Source organism: Mustela lutreola, chromosome 5 (assembly GCF_030435805.1).
Source record: "Mustela lutreola isolate mMusLut2 chromosome 5, mMusLut2.pri, whole genome shotgun sequence".
Taxonomy (NCBI): domain Eukaryota; kingdom Metazoa; phylum Chordata; class Mammalia; order Carnivora; family Mustelidae; genus Mustela; species Mustela lutreola.
The window spans coordinates 14,256,223-14,261,996 of NC_081294.1; the positions used below are offsets into that span (position 1 = coordinate 14,256,223).

Sequence of the window (5,774 nt, forward strand, 5' to 3'; positions counted from 1 at the left end):
GTCATTAGGGGGAGGCGGAATGATCAAATCAAAGGAGATAACCGAGAATCAGATAATATTTTAAAAATCTTTTAAACTGGATATAGACATCTAAAATGAACAAATAAGAAAAGGAATTTGGAAAGGAAAAGAATGTCCATTTTTCTATGTTGTGAACAAATTATGATAAACTCAGTTGTTTAAAACATACATATTAATTTTTTACCACTGTTTGTCCCGGGTCAGGAGTCCTTCAGTGACAGAGCTGGGTATTCAGCTGCAGGTCCTATATGGCTAAAATTTAAGTGTGAGTTGGGCTACTTTTATTTCTATATGCTTGACTGGAGAAGAGTGTTGCTTAGCAACACTCTTATTGTTGACAGAATTCAACACTTATTATTATAGACAGAATTCATTCACTCGTAGTTGCAGGACTGAGAGTCTTAGCTTCTGGCTGCCTGTTGACTGCCTGAGCTCCTAGAGGAGTTAGAATCTGCTCCTACTTCCCAGCCCTGTGAGCTTTCCCAACACAGCCACATCCTTCCTCACATCAGTATGGAGAGTCTATAGAATGAATGTACTAGCAGGAAAGAGTCTTGTACACTGTGACATAATCACGAGAGGGAAAAGACAAAGAATCTAGCGCAGAAAGAAAGGTAAGGGTGTTTTTAAATGGTGATAAGTGTTCTCCCACAACTGTGCATCTGGCTTAGGCAGAGGCAGTTTCCAACCGGAATCGAGGAAAGAGGGCTCCAGAAGAGGCGTTGCCAAGAAAGAAGTCAGTTAATTAATGTGTTTGGTGTAGTAAGTAGGGAAAGCAGTGGAGATGCAAGTATTAATTTCAGTGAAAATGCAAAGCTGTATAAGAAGGAAATAATAAATGCTAAATACTGAGTTGACCAAAATTATAGTAAAATATTTCAGAGCTAGGACAGAGGGGATGTGTGTGCTTGTATATACATAGTTAGGGTAGGAAAAAAGATATCTGTATCCTCATATCTCAGAGTAGAGAATTAGTAAGTTACCATCAAAGACTTAAGAAAAAATAGCAGTGTAAGTACCTCAGTGAGGAGTAGGGCATGAACTAGATGGGATAAAGAGCTGAAAGTCATTGCCTGTGATGAGTCAACAGGAAATTGCATATATGAAGGTCAAGGTCTGCTGTTTTTGTTATATCCTCCTTCGTTCATTTGATTTTTAAAACTATGCACTTGTCTAGTCATGATGAAAATAAAGATTAATTTAATAACGAGTATAATGAGATCATTTCGTATTTTACTCCATACACACTAGCACTGGATGAACTTTTTTGAAAGTTCCGGCTCTTAAGTTTGTTTTTAAAAATAAGAACATGTCTCCACTTCCTGCATACCCCATAAAGCCCACGATTTCTGAAGAGGCCGAGAGACTCTCCGTTGAAGATGAGCTAGAATGGAGGTAATAGTAGGGCAGTGAGTGGGGAAGGGAGCTGGTGGAGAGTTAGGAGGAATAGATTTCCTTATGTTCCAATTTTCCCCAGGTTCAGTTTATATTAGACGAAGCTGGATTGCAGGCAAAGAACTTCACCAGTGTTTACTGTGTGTTAGGCCCTGCAGAGCTGTTTTACTTACACATCTTCACTTACATCTCACAGTAACCCCACAAGACAGATCTTGCTTAGCCTGTAGTTACAGAGGACGGGACCAATGGTGAGAAGTTAAATAAATTGCTCAGGCAAACCAAGCCTCCCAGAGCTGGAACAAGAATCAAAACCAAATGCTTCTCTGAATCAAGAGCCTCAGCTTTACGTGGTTCTTAACCGAAGCCCTGCTTAGCATCAATCCTTAACGCAAAAAACTGCATCATTTATATGTGAAAACCTCCTTCATTGTGTGAATTAAATATGTCCTCTACAATCTTGTTTACGTTACTTCATTGAACAACAGACAACTCCAAGGTAAATTTTAGTGTTGTCCCTGTAAAATGTTCCAGTCCAGAATCTTACATCTATTTTCATTAAATTTGATATGTTCAAATAGCTAAAGAGTGTTTTATTAAGTGTAGGTGGTTAATTAAAAAAAAATTGCTATGCATTGTATTGGATTCTTTTGTAATTTTTAGCTAATTATAGGGCAGCTTGATTTCTGTCGCTATTTGATTAAATCTTAACACATGATTTTAGCAATACATCAATATTTAATGAAGTGATTAGCATATAGTTGATATTTTGCTAAATCTTTGGGTAAAGACCTTGCTAATTATGAGTTTAAACAGATCTCTAGTGCCAGCTTTGGTGAAGTATATCCATTTTGAAGAAGAGAAATTGTGTTCTGTTTATTAAGGAATCCATATATTTTGGTATATTCAGGACTTAACCATAGAGTTTTAAAGAATCTCCATGTTTGCCTCTCCACTATGCTTGCCCCTGACCTTCTGCATTAATTGCTGTGACAGAAATAAATAGAGGTGTCAAAGAACAGTGATATAGGAAATCATAAAGAGATTAACAGCTCTTTGTGAAATAGTTCCACTCACAACTCTTCGTATGCATGACAACGCCTTGCTGGCAAACAATGGGTGAAGTGATCATAAGGTCTTTGTGCTGACACGGACATGGGCCCTGTTTTCACAGAGCACAGGCAGGCAGAAGGCGACAACAGACCACGGCCTCTGGTTTCCCTGGAGGCCCCACATCTTTCTTGCAGAGGATAAATCCTGCAGCAAAACGTGTGGCTGTATGTAGGCACACATGTGTGTCTGAATTTGTAATTTTAACTCTGAAATTGGCAAATAAGAATGTATTTGTTGATTACTGATCCCAAACAATGTCATGGGAGCTATGCTGATGACTTATACCTAGATCTTTAAGCATATTTTTAAATGAAATGATAAACAAAGATGAAATGATAAAAAAAAATAAAAAATAAAAAACAAAATGATATACAAATTAAGTGATAAACAAAGATTAAAAGCTGACAGCTTAAGTCGCTAAGAAATAGAATAGCATGTATTATAGCAGACTTACGTTGTCATCTTTTAAAAGACATTGGTATGAGATTATATTCTTGTTCTCTATCTGAAAGTATATTTAATTTCCTTTATATTTACATGAGAAGACTTATAAATAAGTTGCAACGTGGAAGATACAGCCATTTTTTTTTTCCTCAAGCACCACAGTTCTGGGGTTCACTGGGAAGGAGTGTGTGTGTGTGTACGTATGTGGGAACACACTCCCCCATCTCCCGCACGCACACTTAAAGATACAGAGAAGGATTGGAAGTGGTAAGTGAAAGGAGTGCAGGCTTTGCACTAGGCAGGATGAATGTTCTCCCATATGGTCACTAACTAACTTGATGGGCTCTCACCAGCCTCTTTTCCTGTCTCCGGGGCTGGAGCTCATTTAAAGAAAAGTAGGATGGAGGCAGCAAAAAGGGACCAGCTGAGCCTTAAAGCCTTTGTTTAGCCTAATAGATCAGGTTAGCGTTTTGCAGATGTTGGGTTTCCAAATCAATAATCCTGTTGACGGCATCTCGCAGCAGGAGCTATTAGATGATGTAATTTGGAATTTGATTTGCTTCTTAGGTTAAGACAAACAAATCTCATTTGCAGTGTAAAATATCTAACATCATGAAAATAATGCCTTCCATTTTGCTTTCTCACCCAAGGGCATTTTACAGAATAGAAGTCAAGGTTATTGTGACAGTCACCATGCTGCAGACGACTGCAGCCGCAGACCACGTTCTGAAAGCATGCTTTTTTTCTTTTATTAGGTTATTGCAAGGGGTAACCATGCTAGTCGAGGCATTTGGAGCTTTGTATTGTGTGAGGAGAAATAGAAATCCCCGATATTACAGCTGCACTTTTGATTTGTCATTTATTTGGAATAAATAGAGGGTGGTATGCCAGTTGCTATGGAAACGAGTTCTACTTTGGAGCAGTGCAAGACCTTTAAGCACGTTTGAAATTGCTTCTTTTTCATTATGTTTCAGCACTGAGGAAGGTGTGATGTACAATTAAATAGAAATGAAGGTTTAATTTAAACATTAAATTACATTTTCTGGATTGTCCTTTGTGTACGACATGCTTTAAGAAACAAGATTGCTACTGTGTGTTTTGGAAAGAGAAATGGATCATATTCATTGCTGTGCGTGTGTAGGAGAGAGGGAGAGAGAGAGAGAGAGAGATTTACAATGATTCCTCTCATAGAAGTTTATTATGAAAATGCCAGTGCTATCTAGGACATTCTGGAAATCTTGGTAAATACAGGCAGGATTATAAAAAGAAAAATACATGTTTGGATTTGTTTGTAGGTTATAAATCGAGAATTAAGTATTACGCTAAGGGGAAAAAAAAGACAACACTTAACTGTTTAGATTTTTAAAGACAATCTTTTAAGGAAATTAGTAAAAATAAGAAATTACTATTCAGTTAGGGCCCTGATATACAGGCATTATAAAAACAGGAATCTATGCATAGGTGGCAGCCAAAACACGAGGGTTTTGTGGATGAAAGCCAGAAGGAAGCTTTATTAAAATACAGGAAGTGTATTTTATCTCTGAGGAAGTGATATTTTATAGCTTCTGAAATTGAACATGTTGAGATGTTTGTTTAGTCTTATGCATTAATTATATAAGTTGTTTCAGAAATATTAATATAGATTACTCAAAGGTGATCATAGTTATAGCCATATGTTAAAAACTTAGCTTTTTAGAACTTTTTACAATATGTGAATATACCATATGTAAATATATAAAATACAATATATACAATGTATATGTAAATATATGAATACAATATATGAATGCTATAATACATGCTATTCCATGTATTGTCAACAGTTTCAGAGTGATGGTTCAGAGCAACTGTCGGTTCCATTTTCCTTGGAAGTGACTTGCCCAAAGTCCCCAGGGGGGTAATCAATGGAACACCTGGGGATCCTTGTTTCTGGACTTCTAAGTCTATGATCTTCCCATTTCTAGAATTACATCTAATCTTGGACTACACCTACAAAACGTCCTATTTTCTTATGACTCACTGAGGCAGGTATCATAAATTATTTAATGACTCTTTAGAAAGCATGTGATGACGTGTGCTTTAAAATAAAGATTTCTTCTTTGAAGCATCCTAACCTATGCCTTTATTTTTTTTTTACAGCTATAAAAATGGGTTTCCCAGTGAATTCTCATCGTTCAGGCTTTGTGGCCATGATCTGCTTTGTACCTAATTTCAACATCCCTGCTCTGTGATAGAGAGGATGTCATCTGCGCGTGTACGAGGTGTCCACGTAATGAGGGGCTATTTATGTCTAGTCACTGTCTGCTTAATCAATCCCTTCCTGGCCCTGCGCCTTCCTGGCAACAGAGCCCCGGCCTCTAAAAAGATGGCGTGGGGCACTGAAAACAGGGTGCTGTCAGGATTGGGGCTTCATCGCTTGTGAGCAGCTGCCGGCACAGCAGTCCTGGGACTTTCACGAGGCTGCTCTGAATATGTTCACAGCCGAGGAGGCTGACCCCATGCTGCTAAGTCAAAGCCTGTCTGCTGGAGAGCCCTGGCTTCGTCCTACTGCATACAGACAGCCTTTCTAGGAGGAGACACTTTATGCTTCTGTCAAACAGAAATAAAGCTGTTCAGGGTATAATCAATGCCTTTGTAACGTTCCCTACAGAAAGGAGCTCTCGGGACAGAGTATGTGAGCTTGTTGTCATTGTCACCGTCAAATCTGAAGATTCTCCCGTCTCCAAACCTTGGTGAAGTAGCGGGATGTCAAAAGGAAAACAAAAAGAGGGATGTGTTGTTAAATTATTTCAGGGCCTATT

At 38.2% G+C, this 5,774-nt stretch overlaps 1 long non-coding RNA gene across 1 annotated transcript; it reads left to right on the plus strand.

Moving 5' to 3' along the window:
- Nucleotides 1-406: 406 nt before the first annotated feature.
- Nucleotides 407-5,574, plus strand: LOC131831304 (uncharacterized). Its single transcript, XR_009353590.1, has 3 exons — nucleotides 407-635; nucleotides 1,613-1,915; nucleotides 5,113-5,574. It is a non-coding gene; the product is annotated as an uncharacterized LOC131831304 (long non-coding RNA).
- The last annotated feature ends 200 nt before the right edge of the window (nucleotides 5,575-5,774 follow it).